Source organism: Nicotiana tabacum, chromosome 6 (genome assembly GCF_000715075.1).
Source record: "Nicotiana tabacum cultivar K326 chromosome 6, ASM71507v2, whole genome shotgun sequence".
Lineage (NCBI taxonomy): Eukaryota > Viridiplantae > Streptophyta > Magnoliopsida > Solanales > Solanaceae > Nicotiana > Nicotiana tabacum.
Window position 1 is genome coordinate 47,770,022 of NC_134085.1, and position 18,171 is coordinate 47,788,192.

Consider the following 18,171-nt stretch of genomic DNA (forward strand, 5'->3'; position numbering starts at 1 on the left):
CGCAATATTATATCGATATTACGATTTGCAGTATTAAATTACGACAGTGTTGTACCCAGCAGTAGTACATTACGGTGGATTTATGCTTTGTAGTATTAAGTTACGACAATGTTGTACCCTGTAGTATTGTACGTTGGATTTGTCGTAAGGAAATTGACATCAGTCCAAGTAAAAGATTATTTGGATATTATAAGGATTACGCTATTTATACAAGTAATAAATAAGTGTTATGAAAGATAAAGGGGTACACGGATTAAAGAAAGCGAGTTTCGTTGAAAGTGGACAATTTGGAATAAAATACGGGGTCTAGTGATAATACCCGATAATTATGAACTAGTACTATGCAATGTGTCATATGACCACAGTAGTATAATATATAAAGTATATATAAAGTATTTTAAAAATAAATAGAATTTTAAGTAATTTATGGTAATCTTTAAATTATGCGGATAATTAATTAATTACCAGATAACAAAACGTTACCCAATTAACTAATAAGTGGATAAATAATTAATAAATTAACCCCAACAAAACGTGGCAGAAGGCCACTACTTGAGGAAATGACTCATATTGATTATGAGTAGGCGGCTGCCAAGGATTAAAAGAAAGATTAACAAAGCAATACTTGGTAAAATATCTTTGTTTCCATGTCCATTTTGGACAAAAGATCAGATTGTCCCTTGCGTTCAAATTAGAAATCATATGTCAAAAGTCTCTATTTTTCATTTGAAAAATGAGTAACGTAGTTCCTCAAAATAAAGGGCAAGAAAACACATTCTTCCTTGATTTGAAAGAAGTTTGAATCTTGAAATTAAAATTGCTTCTTTCGTTCAGTACTTCAAGAAACAAGAAGCTAAAAAAATTTCGTTAAAAAATATTCAAAGAAACAGGAGCAGTTTTCGTTCAAGAATTTTAAAAGCATAAGCTTAATTCAATTTTTGGGGTTCTAAGTTCAATCCACGAAGGTTTCCAACGAAATATTATACGGAGTTTTCCCTACTTCAGGTATGTTAAGGCCCTCCCTTCTTTCTTTTGGCATGGTCCAAATTATACTGAAGAAACGAGCAAATACACGGTTTTCTATAAATTATTCTATTCATAGAAATAGTACGGGTGTCTATATTCTTGATTCCCCATGAGAATTATTATTATCTTTTGTTCATGGGTCTCAGAATAATACGCAGTTGAAAAAGTTCATCCGGAAGGAATATCGAGATTATTATGTATTTTTCATGCATTTCACTCATGTATACATGTGCATTGACCCATGACCAGATGGCGTTATATACGTCTATATATGTAAATATATGTATATCGGATATGAAAAAAGATTACTGCGTTATATACGCACCACCCTGATCAGCTGGTATATGATAATGATGTTGCCCACAATGGTTCAAATATGATTCAAACGGAGTTATATACGCGTATATATATATATATAGATATGGGAAAAGGTTATGGCGTTATAGACGCACCACCACCTGATCAGGTGGTATACGTTGATGATTTTGCCCACAGTGGCCAATATGATATGATGGGATGCCCTCAGAGGCTGATAATGTTATGAAACATGTACCTATGCACGACATGACATTCATACGCATATTCATGACGCTAAAAGTATTTCATGATTTACAGAGTTATCCAGACTTACAAGTTGAGTCAGTTACTCTATATTTCTTCCATGTCTTTTATGTATTCATTTATGTGCTTTACATACTCGGTAAATTATTCATATTGACGTCCCTTTTGCCTGGGGACGCTGCATTTCATGCCAGCAGGTCCCGATAGACAGGTCGAGATCCCTCCAAGTAGGCTATCAAATCAGCGGAAGATGTTGGTGTGCTCCATTTGCTTCAGAGTTGCGTGTTTGGTTAGTATGATTTAGACGTGTATTGTTTGGTATGGCGGGACTCTGTCCCGACCTTTATGATATTTATGTACTCTTAGAGGCGTGTAGACATATGTCGTGTACGTGAAAGATTGTGCGGCCTTGTCGGCCTATGTTTTGTGTTTATAAAAGATCATGTTGGCCTACTAGGCCCGTAGTGTATATAATAATGTAATAAGAAAGATATGTTACGTTGATACTCAGTTGAGTAAGGTACCGGGTGCCCGTCGTGGCCCATTGGTTTGGATCGTGACCAAATTGGTATCAGAGTAGTTCTGTCCTAGGGAGTCTACAAGCCGTGTCTAGTAGAGTCTTATTTATGGGTGTGTCGTGCGCCACACTTATAAGCAGGAGGCTACAGGGCATTTAGGATTGTCACTCTTTCTTCTTACTCTAGATCATGTGGTAGAGCTCACTTATAAGAATTCAAATTCCGAAATTCCTTTTTTTATTCGTAATAAGACGATACCTACATCCGGAAAGAAGGATGGAAAGAGAGATAGTTGTGGAAGAGCTGAGTCAGAGGAATTGGATTTTTGTATGATGCCTACGATAAGTAAGTGTGAGGTCTTTAGCAGATCATGGGTGTACTGAAAGGTGTAAGCTTCCTGATAAGAAGCCTTAAGGCAAGAATGCCTATCCATTTATGGTGAAAGACAACGAGAGATTAAGAAGATAAATACAAGTTTTAGCAAGTAAAAGGAGCAAGGTGAAAATGGGTAAGAGGTACCCAGTTAATGAAGGTTAATATTGTTTATAATTGAGACAGAGGAACATAAGCTTTTTGAGTTATATTCAATAGTAACAGAGGTATATACAATTGGTCACTCCCATTCCAGATATGCCCTATGGGGGTTAACAAAAGTAGTATAAGAAGATATGATGGATGAATTGATCGCGTCAGTCGACATTTCCGAAGGATATTGCAAATGTGCTAATAGATCTCTTTATGAGACACTTAGATGGTGCACCCTAAAATATTAAAGCTAGATATGAGCACTGGAAGCCTTGAAGGAATAAATATTACCTTAGTGTGGCTCCCGCCCCCAGTAAAGAAAGAATGTTATGCAATTAGAAGAGCCAAGGGATGGAGAAAGGGGAGCCAAAAGAAAAAGAATATTTTGTTCGAGTTTTCAGAGTAAAGCAGTAGACATAGATAACTAGCTGAGGAGATAAGAAAGAAGGCTTCAACCTAAGCACAATGACCTAAAGAGGAAATGGTCGTGTAACAACAGTTTCACAAAAACAATTGTATGCCCTCCGAAAAAAAGTGGCACCTACCGTGGCTAATAAACGGGGAGAAAGATCGAAGGTAATATTCGAGACTATATGAGTTGCACAAAAATTCTAGTATGTGTGGGAACTATGATGAGTTAAGTATGCACGCAACAATGGGTAGAAAAACTAGGAAAAGTAATTGCATACGTTTAAAGAACGCTGAGATGGAACGAAAGGAATTATTCGATCAATGATCCAGAGTTAGTGCGTTATGGATACACTCAAGATTTTGGAACATTATCCATGCAGCATATGTGTTGACAATCATACAGCCATAAAAGACTCTGGTATAAGTTAAAAGAAAGAATTGAGCCCAGGGCATAGGCAAAGGATTGAATTGTTAGAAGATTGTATCATGAATATTCTATAATGCCCATGGAAGGCTAACGTAATAACTAATACCATGAACTGCATATTGGTAGGTAGCTTAAGCCTACATAAAGGCTGATAAGAAGGAGGAAACTAAAGATATACATCAACGAAGTAAATCAGGAATTTGATTATTGGACCCTGAAAATTATAGAAATCGTGATTAAAAACATTGTAGAATCACTCTTACTATAAAAGGTACAAGAGAGATAATGCAGTAGCCATATTCTATGACGGCTCTACGATAAAGCCAGTTAGAAGTGTCCCAACCTCATAAGAAGTTAGTATGAAGCTCTCGCGAGATTGTGTAAAGAGGTTAATGTATTATAATAGAAGTTCAAGACGTGGATGTGAATTATACCTGTGTGGAGGGAAGGTCATGAAAGAGATAGAAGATGTGATGTGAGGCTTTTAAGGAAAGTAAGGTAAAGTTGAACAATGAACGAGATACTCAAAAGCAGAAGGATAAGAATATTCCATACTTGGGATAAAAGGTTAGAAGCGCGGGGATTTAATATCCAGGAATGATAGCAGCAGCGTCAGTTGCATATCTTCTATCCTATGGTCTAGGTATCGAAAAACCTGAGTATGAGAGTAAAGAATAGTTAGAGACAATATGATGTCTCGCTTGATATTCCAGAATAACATAAGGAAATCTATGGTACAAGCAAGTTGAAGAAAGGTTGCAAGTAGTATAAATGGATATGTGTTGGTTGCAAGATAAAGTATGGTAGAGCGACAAGGTATTAGGAAGACAGGAGTAAGGATAAGAAAACGCGAGTGAGAAGGTGACGAGAATGGATAAGTCCTTGGGATTAAGCCCATGAAAACAAGAAGACCTGATGGTTTCTCTAAGTTATAGAAAGCTCAGTATAGCCTGAATGAACTCAAAGGAGTCTAAGACTAGTAGCATTTAGAAAAGATGGAATGCTGCCCTAATAGTACAATGAGGGTGTAATTGTGATGGATAAATGGTGACGTTTAGGCCTTCGAGTGAGTAATGATTTCAAGAGGATTTCATGGATTGTACGAGATTAAAATACCCACATAAGTGAATCACATTGGGATGCTATATAATACGGTCATTGAAGTATAGTATCACCCCTAAGTGGATCAGGAAAATCACTTCAAATATTCCTCGATGGAACGTAAGCCCTAGTGGCAAGATATGGCGTAAGAAGTTTCAAGTTATCAGTGGTATATTGTAGACTAATATTGAGGCGAATCAACAATGGATAGACAAAAGTCACAAAGTATGAGATGAGATTAGGCCGTTATTCTTAAGACGGGTAATGAAAGAGCATTGAAGGACTGAGATTTATACCTAAAGGATAGGCAACAAAAGTAGCTGGGAGCTTGGTAAGCATACCTCAGTAAAGGTAGATTGAAGCAAAAATTATGGTATAGTATAACCCATGTAAATGCAGTAAAGTCATATGAATGGGTAACCAGATCTATGAAATGAGATATGGCCATATTCACAAGTTCTACAAAGTATCGAGCAAAGGACTTCAGTACACCTATAGAGGCCCAAAGAGGCATCCTATTAAGCCTTGTATATACAAAGTAAGGCCTAGATATTGACTAAAATACAAAAGGAAAAAGGAAAGATGAATCGTATAAGTGCACTTACAAAGCCAGGGTCATACAGGTTGCATGATAGGACGTAACAACAGTTGCAAGATTAGGAAGATTTCGACCACAGGTCATGATATGAGCAAAAAGACTAAAAGGGGGAATATCCTAGACTTTGGATTTATTCACAGAGCAACTGCTTAAATGGCAAGAAGAGTATTAAGGTATTCATAAAAGATATAAGTTACGAAAATGATAAGAGCATCATCCAACATTCGAGGACGAATATTCCAAAGGGGGGAATGATGTTACGCCCCGCAATATTACGTCGATATTACGCTTTGCAATATTAAGTTACGACAGTGTTGCACCCAGCAGTATTACATTACGGTGGATTTATGCTTTGCAGTATTAAGTTATGACGATGTTGCACCCTGTAGTATTGTACGTTGGATTTGTCGTAAGGAAATTGACATCAGTCCAAGTAAAAGATTATTTGGATATTATAAGGATTACGCTATTTATAAAGGTGATAAATAAGTGTTATGAAGGATAAATGGGTGCACGGATTAAAGAAAGCGAGTCTCATTGAAAGTGGACAATTTGAAATAAAATACGGGTCTAGCGATAATACCCGATAATTATGAACTAGTACCATGTAAGGTTCCATATGACCACAGTAGTATAATATATAAAATATATATAAAGTATTTTAAAACTAAATAGAATTTTAAGTAATTTATGGTAATCTTTAAATTATGCGGGTAATTGATTAATTACCGGATAACAAAACATTGCCCAATTAACTAATAAGTGAATAAATAATTAATAAATTAACCCCCAACAAAACGTGGCAGAAGGCCACTACTTGAGGAAAAGATTCATAATGATTGTGAGTAGGTGGCTACCAAGGATTAAATGAAAGATTAACAAAGCAAGACTTGGTAAAATGTCTTTGTTTCCATGTCCATTTTGGACAAGAGATCAGATTGTCCCTTACGTTCAAATTAGAAATCATATGTCAAAAGTCTCCATTTTACATTTGAAAAATGAGTAACGTAGTTCCTCAAAAAAAAGGGCAAGAAAACACATTCTTTCTCGATTTGAAAGAAGTTTGGAGCTTGAAATTAAAGTTGCTTCTTTCGTTCAGTACTTCAAGAATCCAGAAGCTAAAAAAAATTCGTTCAAAAATATTAAAAGAAACAGGAGCAGTTTTCGTTCAAGAATTTTAAAAGCATAAGCTTAATCCAATTTTTAGGGTTCTAAGTTCAATCCCCGATGGTTTCCAACGAAATATTATACGGAGTTTTCCCTACTTCAGGTATGTTAAGATCCTCCCTTATTTCTTTTGGCATGGTCCAAATTATACTAAAGAAACGAGCAAATACACAGTTTTCTATAATTATTCTATTAATAGAAATAGTAGGGTGTCTATATTCTTGATTCTCCATGAGAATTACTATTATCTCTATTCATGGGTCTCAGAATAATACGCAGTTGAAAAAGTTTATTCGGAAGGAATGTCGAGATTATTATGTATTTTTCATGCATTTCACTCATGTATACATGTGCATTGACCCATGACCAGATAGCGTTATATACGCGTATATATGTAAATATATGTATATGGGATATGGGAAAAGATTACGGCGTTATACGCACCACCACCTAATCAGCTGGTATATGATAATGATGTTGCCCACAGTGGTTGAAATATGATTCAAACGGCGTTATATACGCATATATATATATATATATATATATGTGTGTGTGTGTGTGTGTGTGTGTGTGTGTGTATGTGTGTGTATGGGATATGGAAAAGGTTTTGGCGTTATATACGCATCACCACCTGATCAGCTGGTATACGTTGATAATTTTGACCACGGTGGCTAATATGATATGATGGGATGCCCTTAGAGGCTGATGATGTTATAAAACATGTACCTATGCACGACATGACATTCTGTCACGACCCCAACCCCGGTCATGATGGCCCCCAACACACTGCTAGGCAAGCCCGACCATTCAACAACATTATCCCAAATTCTTATTCAGATTATAGATAAATATCACAGAGAATTTACTAAGTCATCACTTTCAAGTGTATAATTAATAATAAAACCTGCGGAAATTCAACTAAAATACCACACCATAGTTCAATAGAATCCGGTGTCACGAATATGAGCCTCTAATACAGAATATCCACCTATTACAAGTCTGTCTAGAAAAAATGCCGAATAAAAGATAGAGATAGAGGGGAGAGATCAAGGCTGCGAACGCCATGCAGCTACCTCGATAACTCTGATGTAAACTGAACAGCAGAAAACTTGCTTTATGCCTCAGGAATACCTGTACCTGCACACATAGTGCATAGAGTAATGTGAGTACTCCGACCCAGTGAGTAATAAATATAAATAATGACTGAAGGTAAGAAAACACGTTAAGGCACACAACATTCTATACAGAAGCAGTGAAATCATTTAAAATAACAATTCAGTAAAACATCATGTGAAATTTCTTTTAAACCAGTAAAACAGGTAATTTGGCAGTAAAATGACGAGTAGAAATCTGCCCCTCGGGCTCAATATCAAAACAACAAGTAGAAATCTGCCCCTCAGACTCAATATCAAAATAATAACTAGAAATCTGCCCCTCGAGCTCAGTATCAAAATAATAAGTAGAAATCTGTCCCTCGGGCTCAGTATCAAAATAATAATTAGAAATCTGCCCCTCGGGCTCAGTATCAAAATAATAAGTAGAAATCTTCCCCTCGGGCTCAGTATCAGCCCCTCAGGCTCAGAACAGTATAAAGCAACCAATCAATGAAATAAGAGCACATAATTATTATGGCAGATAATGCAGATAAAGAATAAATGCATAAGTGCAATGTAATGCATATGACGGTACCCTCTGGTACCCACTGCGGCGTGCAGCCCGAGCCATCCATATTTATTTATCGTCGATGGCGCTCACTGGGGGTGTGTACAGACTCCGGAGGGGCTCCTACAGCCCAAGCGCAATAACAAGTCATCTCGTGGCATCAAATCTAGGCCCTCGGCCTCATATCAATCTCAGTATAATCCCTCAGGCTCTCAGCCTCAATATCAATGTAATCAACCAGGCTCTCGGCCTCAATATCAATGTAATCAACCAGGCTCTCGGCCTCAATATCAATATAACACTGCTGCGACGCGCAGCCCGATCCATGCTCAGTCCAGAAATCATCATAAGCCCCTTGGGCATTTGTAAAACAGTAGTTCTCAGCCCGAAATATCATTTAAGTTTTCAAATCTTAGAAAGATGACTGAGTTTGCAAAACAGTATTTAAAACCTTGGACTGAGGTCAAATGATATGCAAAATATGCGAAAGCAGTGATATCAATCCCTGAAGGATTCAAATAATTGGCAAGAAGCCTACAATTGGAAACATGACTGAGGCTATAAATTCTTTAACAAAATAAGTGAGAAAAACCAGTCAAAAATCCCCTAAGGGTTCTATAGGTCGGCACAAGGCCCCAAGCATGGCAACAAGCCCAATTCACAATAATAAAGTATACGTCTTAACCAAAAATGTAGTAAAATATCTCTCGGGACGGACCAAGTCACAATCCCCAATGGTGCTCTACCCCACGCCCGTTATCCGGCGTGCAAGTCACCTCAATATAGCGTTACGATGTGAAATTCCGGGGTTTCAAACCCTCAGGACATCATTTACATCTATTACTCACCTCTAGCCGGCCAAATACTACTCCGCGATGCCCTTTCCTTTCGTATCGACCTCCTCGCGCGTCGAATCTGGCCAAAACCACAATGAATACATCACAATAGGCTAAGGAATATAACCCAATCGAAAAGACTCGAAAAATATCAAAAATCACGAAATTTGCAAAACCCGAGCCCCGGGCCCACGTCTTGAAATCCAGAAATTTTTACATCAAAATGTTCCTAATCTCGCCACGAGTCTATACATACCAAATTCACAAGAATCGGAGTCCATTTGACCCCTAAAATCCCAAATTTAGAATTTCAATCTCAAGCCCTAATTTCTTATAATTTGGCTATGTTTTCATGGATTTCTAGGATGATTCTTCAATAAAATCATGTATTTAACTCATAAAACTTACCTCCAATCGATCTTAGTTGAAACTCCCTTCAATCCCCGTCCAAAAGCTCTCAAAATGACTAAAAATGGTGGAGAAATGGGGTGTTTTTCGCGAATGAAATGTAAACATTCTGCCCAGAATTTTTTGGAATTACTGTTCACCCCTGTACTGTTCACGGGGTACTATTCACGGATACTATTACGGGGGGTACTGTTCACAGCACTATTCACGAATATTGTTACGGGGCACTGTTCATAATTACTGTTCACAGTGCTGTAAAAAAATGCAGTAGCTTTATTTTTTTCGTGCCTAAATCGATCTGTTAACCTTCCGAAATACACCCGAGGCCCCCGAGACCTCAACTAAAAGCACCAACATGTCTTAAAAAATTATCCAAACTTGCTCCAATCGTCAAAACACCTCAACTAACGCCAAAATCATCAAATTATATCGAATTCAAGCCTAAGTTCTTTTAAAACTTCTAAAACACACATTCGATCAAAAACCCGACCAAACGATGTCCGAATGACCTGAAATTTTGCACACATATCCCAAATGACACAATGAAGCTACAACAACTCTCGGAATTTCATTCCGACACCCGGATCAAAATTTCACCTATCAACCGGAATTCGCCAAAATACTAACTTCGCCAATTCAAGCCTAATTCAACACCGGACCTCCAAAATTACTTCCGATCCTGCTCCTAAGTCACAAATCACCTCTCGGAACTAACCGAACCGTCGAAATTCACATCCGAGCCCTCTAACTCATAAGTCAACATCTGGTTGACTTTTCCAACTTAAACCTTCTTAAAAGAGACTAAATGTCTCATTTCTTATCAAAATCGCTCCAAATAAATTCTAATACACCCAATACCGATAATGAAACATGAGGAAGCAGAAAATGGGACGAATGAGACAGTAACTCATGAGATGACGGGTCGGGCCGTCACACATTCATACGCATATGCATGACGCTAAAAGTAATTTATGATTTGCAAAGTTATTCAGATTTACAGGTTGAGTCATGTACTCTATATTTCTTCCATGTCTCTTATGTATTCAGTTATGTGCCTTACATACTCAGTACATTATTCGTACGGACGTCCCTTTTGCCTGGGGACACTGCGTTTCATGCCCGCAGGTCCCGATAGACAGGTCGAGATCCCTCCAAGTAGGCTATCAACTCAGCGAAAGATGTTGGGGCGCTCCATTTGCTTCGGAGTTGCATGTTTGGTTAGTATGATTTAGACATGTATTGTTTGGTATGGCGGGACTCTGTCTCGACCTTTATGATATTCATGTACTCTTAGAAGCTTGTAGACATATGTTGTGTACGTGAATGATTGTACGGCCTTGTCGGCCTATGTTTTGTGTTTATAAAAGATCATGTTGGCCTATTAGGCCCGTATGTCACGTGTCTATGATGATGTAATAAGAAAGATACGTTATGTTGGTATTCGGTTGAGTAAGGTACCAGGTGCCCGTCGCGGCCCATCGGTTTGGATCATGACAATACTATGAAAATAAGGACTGAATAGGTAAAGATACAATATGATTATATTCCTAAGTATTGTAAGGAATACATGTTGCAACGACACAATGAGGAGGAATGTAGAAGATTGCATCCTGAATTAGCAGAGGAGAAAGAGAAGCAACATGTCCATGATAATGAGGAATACAAGAATAAAGAAGAAGCTCCTTTGAGAATTATTACAAGTAAGATTGTTGGCAATTCAATTGAACAATAGAAAGAAGTTAGGGACAATCGAATGAATAATGGAGACAAGAAAAGTAGAGATCAAGATAGAACTAGAAAAGAAATTATTCTAGTTGAAAATGGAGGTTCTCAACAGGTTCAAACTGCTACTAAATTTGCAGTTTTGAATGAAGTTGAGGATGAAAAGGAAGCTGACAAACAGCTAGTAGTGGTGGAGCTGGACACTGTTCATCGTAGCCCTAACCCTAAACCAAATTCTGCAAGTAATGGGAAATCGTTAAATCCAGTTGCACATGTTTTTAATCCTATCATTACTAGGACTGGGACATCCAAATGCAATTAAGACAATGCGGCAAGTGTTAATAAGGAGAAAATAAGTGGAGAGTTAGCATATATTACAACAAGCCAATCGTGCCAAGAGATTCCCTCACAAACAGTTGCTACAGGAAATGTACAGCAGAGCAAGCTATGGAGCGATCAGGTAGAGAATCAGGGGAGGAAGGTGAAATAAATTCTGAGGAAGAAAAGAATGAAAATGGGCAATCAGTGGGCCATGAATCTAATAATGAGGTTCAAGCTTATAGTGATATCAAGATACTCAACTAGTTGATACCATTCCTAAAGGGGATAAGGAGAATGAACCAACTGATATGGATGTTGGGATAATCAAAAGGGCCAATGAAAAAGATCCTGAGAAGTCTCAAAAGGGAATGAAACAGTGAATCCGGTGCACCCTAACCCTAACACTAACTCAACTACAGTAAACCCTAATCTTCCTATGAAGTTTAAGGGTAATGCTGGGATGGAGGATAAGAAGCAACATGTGGTGACCTCTTAATCTAGTCTTCAAGTGATAAAATTTCCTAAAGAGAGTGCCAAAAAGACTATTTTACCTAAGACTGGAAAGAATCAATTGGTGCATCAAAAGGTGGATGGTATTGAAGATGATCATGATGATAGGGGAGGTAGGGATATTGATGAAGAATCCATACCCAAAATTTCATGAATACAGCAAGGCAGGGAAACCTATCTCCAAGGCAAATTTATAGAGGCAAATCAGTAGGTAAAGGAAGAAAGAAACAACAAAAAGAAAGTCCTAGTGTGGAAGGCACTGGGGTACAAATGAGAAGGACATTATCTAAATTCATAAATTAGCTATGAATGCTATTATATGGAATACTGGATCAGTCAACACTAAGAAAACCTTTGAAAGGCTTGTGACAATGCATAGGTAATACCAATTCTACTTGATTGGATTAATGGAACCAATGCAAAATGCCTGCAAGTTGGAAGGTTATATGAGGCAACTTAGATTGCAACATGCTTTTGCTAATGTTTCTAATAAAGTTTGGGACTTTGTGAATGAAGCTTATGAGTTTCAGTTTTGTTTGACATGGAACAACAATTGACACTTAGACTATTTAATCTGGAAACTAAAAAGGATTTTATAGCCACTTTTGTGTATGCTAAATGTGATGTTGTGGAGAGAATTGAACTTTGGGAATTCAATGTATGCATTAGCTAATGATATGGCTATCCTTTGTCTAGTTGGTGGTGACTTCAATATTATTGTTGATGAACAAGAGAATTTTGGGGGATTACGAGTTTCAGTAAATAAAGTGAAGGACTTTAGGCATTACATAAACACTTGCAATTTGTTTGATCTAGAATTTAAAGGATGCATATATACATGGTGGAATGACAGAATTGATGGTGATTGTATTTTCAAACGACTTGATAGATGTTTGGCTAACCTAGAATTTCAACAAATGTTGCCTTGATTAGAGGTGACACACTTGTCCAAAACAGGCTCATATCACAACCCTATGATCCTATCTTGTGACCTCAATGCTGATCCTATAAAAAGTATTTCAAGTTCTTAAAGTTTTAGATAAAAACATGAATATTTCCTAGATGTAGTGAAGGATAATTGGCAAGAAAATTTTATTGGTAACCCTTTTATCATGTTCAACTACAAGTTGAAGAAGAAGAAAGTATTGTCTACATGGAATAAAGCTACTTATGGGAACATTTTCCAGAAGATATCTAGTTTAGTAGAGTTGGTCATTGTATATGAAACTCAATTTGAGTTGAACATTACACAGAATATGTCACGACCTAAATTCTCCCTCCATGAATTATCGTGACGACACCTAGTCTCTACGACTAGGTAAGCCTAATATTTGCGGAAAAGAAATGAAAAACTTAAAATTTAACAACTAACAATAACAGATAATTTAAACAAGCATTTGAGATGCTGCTCAACATATACAATAATCACTCTCGAAATGTACACAACTCTCCCAGGATCCGGAACACCATAAGTCACAAGCTTCTAAGATCTACTGTTCTATACATCTGTACTAGAATACATTAAAGGGAAGCAATATCAAAAGGGATAGAAGGGGACTCCGAGGTCTGCGGACGTGACAGATATACATTGAAGTCTCCGGAATGGCAGCAACTGTGCAACTAAAAATGAGACTGGTATAAAGCACCTAGATCTACATACGAAAAATATGTGCAGGAAAGGGCATGAGTACACCACAACGGTACCCAGCAAGTGTCAAGTCTAACCTCGGTCGAGTAGTGACGAGGTCAGGTCAGGGCCCTACTAGTATATATATATAATAAAAACAAGACAAAATGAAATATCGCATTAAAATAAAGACCAAAAGTTAACAAGAATGAAATCATAGCAAGGTAACAGCTCAATACGCAGAGATAACAACAGGCGATCTCCCGAGATACCGTCTCGTAGTCTCAAACATAAATGTACAGGGGGATCTCCCGAAATACCGTTCCGTAGTCCCAAAGTAAATATGCAAGGAAGGGGGATCTCCCGAAATACCATTCTGCAGTCCCAAAGTAAATACGCAGGGGGATCTCCCGAAATACCGTTCCGTAGTCCCAAAGTAAATATGCAGCTCAAACAACGGAAATAACAGTCACAGAAAGAAAGCCTACAGTTTAGACTAAGTTCAAGTTAAGGAAAAATGAGAAATTCACTAAACATGCTGCACAGAGTTCAGATAAACAATTAAGGCAAGTAGACATGGTATTCTAAGCTAACAAGATATTACACATGCTGATATAACTAAAATAAGAAGGAAATACGTTATTACTTAGTAGAAATCGGGTTTTTTACAATAATTAGCCCGTGTACGTACTCATCACCTCACGTACACGGCACTCACATATCAAAAACAGTACCAAATTCGAAGGGGAGTTCCCCCACACATGGTTAGGCAAGCCACTTACCTCGAACCAAACTCAATCAATCACTCACAATGCCTTTCCCACGATTATTCGGCTCTGAATGGCCCAAATCTAGCCAAAAGTAATTACATATCATAAATATAACTATAATAGACTAATTTAATTAATGAAATCAAGGCTTAAACAAGAAATTCAAAAATTGTCCTAAAAAACCTCCCCGGGCCCACGTCTCGAAATCGGGCAAAAGTCACAAAATATGAATACACATTCATTCACGATTTCACTCGTACCAAAATTATCCAAATCCGATGTCAATATCCCAATCAAAACCCAAAATCTTAGTTGAAGAACTTCCCATTTTTTCTAATTTTTCACTCCAAATCCGAAATTAAATGATAAAATTAATGATAGACTAGTGGGATATAACCAAAATCAAATGTAGAATCACTACCCAATTGATATCTCTAAAAGTCCCTCACACTACAGCATTTTAGGCCTACAGCCACACTAATTATAAACCACGCTTGAAAAGTGTTGCCAAAAATATCTATAGATATGTAACAACCCGAACCGTCGTTTCCTGTATTTACATCCTGTATTCCCCGTTAAATGCTTATTCATGTTTCAATATGTGTACTTGGTGAATTTGAGTCAATTCGGATCGAGTTTGGTATGAAATGGGACAATTAGTCTCTTTAAGGAAGAATTAGTTTGGAAAAGTCAACCGGACGTTGACTTGTGAGTTAGAGGGCTCGGAATTGAATTCCGATGATTCTGTTAGTTTTGGGGGATGATTTAAGGCCTAGGAGCACAATCGGAATTAATTTTGGAGGTCCGATAAGAAATTAGCTCATTTTGGCGAAGTTAGTATTTTGGCAATTTCCGGTTGATAGATGAAATTTTGATCCGACGGTCGGAATAGAGTTTCGAGAATTTCTGCAGCTTCGTTATGCCATTTTGGATATGTGTGCAAAATTTCAAGTCATTCGGACATATTTTGGTCGAGTTTTGATCGAAAGCGCGTTTTGGAAGTTTTAAAGGAACTTAGACTTGAATTCGGTGTAATTCAATAATTATGGTATTAGTCGAGGTGTTTTGATAATTGGAACAAGTTTGAATAATATTATAAGATTTATTGGTATTTTTGGTTGAGGTCCCGAGGACCTCGGGATGATTTCGGATGGCTAACGGGAACTTTTGAAGTTGGAAATTTCATAATAGACGAAAGTTGTAAATGAGTGCGCACAAGGCCTCACTTTGAATGATAATATCTCTCGTTATATAAGGAGTTGTGTGAGCTACAACCTATTAAATTAAAGCTCTTTGAGTCTAGTTTCCAACGCAACAAACCGTTTGTCATTTGGAAGTGTATACAGGAAGTTATGAGCATTTCACAGGTCAGGTGTCAGAGCGCGCGAAGTATCGCGCGAAGTCGCGCATTTCGCGCGTCTGAGGCAGAATGCTCAGCAAAACGCGCGAACAACGCGCGAACTACGCGACTGAAGGTTTTTAAGTACCCCAAGACCGGCCTAGAGAGTTCCCAACTCATTTTTGGGGTTAAGGCTTGCTCTCTCAAGGGGATTTCGTCCCAAACTTCATCCCTATGATCCTAAGGTAAGATTTTTGGAGTATTTTGAGTTGATTACTACTCCCAAACACTTATATTAACATGGATTGATCTTAAAAATCCTTAGATTTTCAAGAAATTCCTTCAAGAACTCAAAGGAGGGTTTTGCAAGATTTCTTCCAAAAGGTAATCCTACACCCTTAGACTCACATATATGGATATATTATGGAAATATGAGTATGAATCAAGTATTACAACTTATTGTATGGTGGTTGGAAGCCATAAATTCCCAATTTAAATACATGAACATGGTAGGGATTTAAAGGTGTTTATTTGATGGAATTTTTGTTGGTTTGGGTGCGAATGGTTGATCACACATGGGATGTTAGGAGTATAAATTGTTAAAGAATAATAGTGGGATGAATTGTTGGTTAACGGTGATAGTTGGAGGAACCAATGCTATAGTTAAGAGGTGTAAATATTTATGCCTACAAGATGTTTGATAATATGCCTAAATGGCATAATTTATGGGATCATTATAGTATCATTAAGGGGCGAAATTCAGATATGTATGGTTAAAACCCCGTCTTTTAGAAATCGAACTTCATCGAGGTTTGTGTGATTTTTGGCAGATTCGTCACACGAGGAGGCCAATTAGAGAGGCAAGGGCATAGCGAGCTAGAGGTGAGTAATAGATGTAAATGTTGTTCTGAGGGTTTGAAACCTCGGACTTTCACATCGTAACGCTATATTGAGGCGTGACACACACTCCATGGCGAGTGCGGGGTCGGATACTATTGGGGATTGTGACTTGGTCCATCCCGTGTGATGTTTATACTATACTGGTGATTGATACATATACTTCATTAATATTACGGGGCTTGATGCCATGTTTAGGGCCTTGGGCCGATTTGTAAAATCCTTCGAGGATTGATATTACTGCTTAGCATGATTTGCATATCATTTAATTTCAGTCCTAGGTTTTAAATGTTGTTTTGCAAACTCAGCCATAATTCTAAGTGTTGAAAACTTAAATGATATTTTAAATGTATTCCGGGCTGGGAACTTCTGTTTTGTAAATGCCCAAGGGGCTTATTATATTATTTTCTGGACTGATTATAAAGTGACTTGAAACAGTGATAACAATGACACTGTGTGATATACTTGAAACAGTGGTAACAATGACACTGTGTGATATACTTGAAACAGTGGTAACAATGACACTGTGTGATATACTTGAAATAGTGGTAACAATGACACTGGATGATATACTTGAACAGTGGTAACAATGGCACTGTATGATATAAATTGGTCAGGTAACAATGGCTGACCGGTCAGGTAACAATGACTGACCAAGATATTGCGCTTGGGCTGTAGGAGCCCCTCCGGAGTCTGTACACACCCCCAGTGAGCGCCGTCGACGATAAATAAATATGGATGGCTCGGGCTGCACGCCGCAGTGGGTACGGGAATGTACCATCATATGCATTGCATTGTATTCATGTATTTGCATCTATACTGTTGTTTAGCTGTTCAGATCCATATGTTGCTGTATATTTGGATTTTAGCTTACTTTGTGTATTTACTGGGTTTTCTTATCTTCGGACTGTAGTTACTTTTATTACTCACTGGGTCGGAGTACTCACATTACTCCCTGCACCATGTGTGCAGATACAGGCAGAGCTGAGTTCGCTCCTGAGCGCTGATTCTTTCCAGACCAGGCGGTGACTAGGAGTAACGAGGTAGCTGTTGACATCCGCAGCCCCGTTTTCTCCCTTATCTTTGTTATTTATGATAAGTCCAGACTTTGTAAAATATTAGTAAACTCTGTAGTAGCTCATGACTTGTGACACCCCGATTTCGGGCTGAGTTGGGATGGTTTTCTTTGTTCTATCACGTTTATTTCACATTTATGATTATATTGCCCATGATTTAGACTTATTCCTGCTAAGTAATTATAAAGAGATGTACTGTTTTGTTGATTGGCTGGTCTTGTCCTCACAAGAGGCGCCATCACGACCGGGTTGGGATTTTGGGTCGTGACAAGATACACTTTATAAGTGTGGCCTTTGATTAGAGTCTTCGGCCACGATTTTTAAGGCCACCCTTAAAAAGCGTGCTCTTAAAATATAAAGACCACACTTTTTAAATGTTGCCAATACACAAATTATATTGCAACGCTTATTAATCATAATGCAACGTTTTTGAAGAGTTGTTATATTATATTAAACTAATTAATAATATTGTAACTCTTTATAAGCGTAGTCTAAAAATATTCTGTATAAATTTCGCTCCAAATATTACAATTAATGAAAATATTTCCCTCCAAAATACAAGAAAATGAAATAATCGTCCAAATAATACTACTGGGAAAACTTTCCCCATTCTTCTCTCTCTGCTTCACCTTCACTGTGTCCTTTAACCTAATTTATTCCTATACATTC

The 18,171-nt window shown here is 37.6% G+C and overlaps 1 long non-coding RNA gene across 1 annotated transcript; it reads left to right on the forward strand.

The window, feature by feature from the left end:
- The first annotated feature begins 15,633 nt into the window (after nucleotides 1-15,633).
- On the forward strand, nucleotides 15,634-17,597 carry LOC142181462 (uncharacterized). Its single transcript, XR_012710109.1, has 4 exons — nucleotides 15,634-15,774; nucleotides 15,855-15,913; nucleotides 16,360-16,411; nucleotides 17,399-17,597. It is a non-coding gene; the product is annotated as an uncharacterized LOC142181462 (long non-coding RNA).
- Nucleotides 17,598-18,171: the final 574 nt, after the last annotated feature.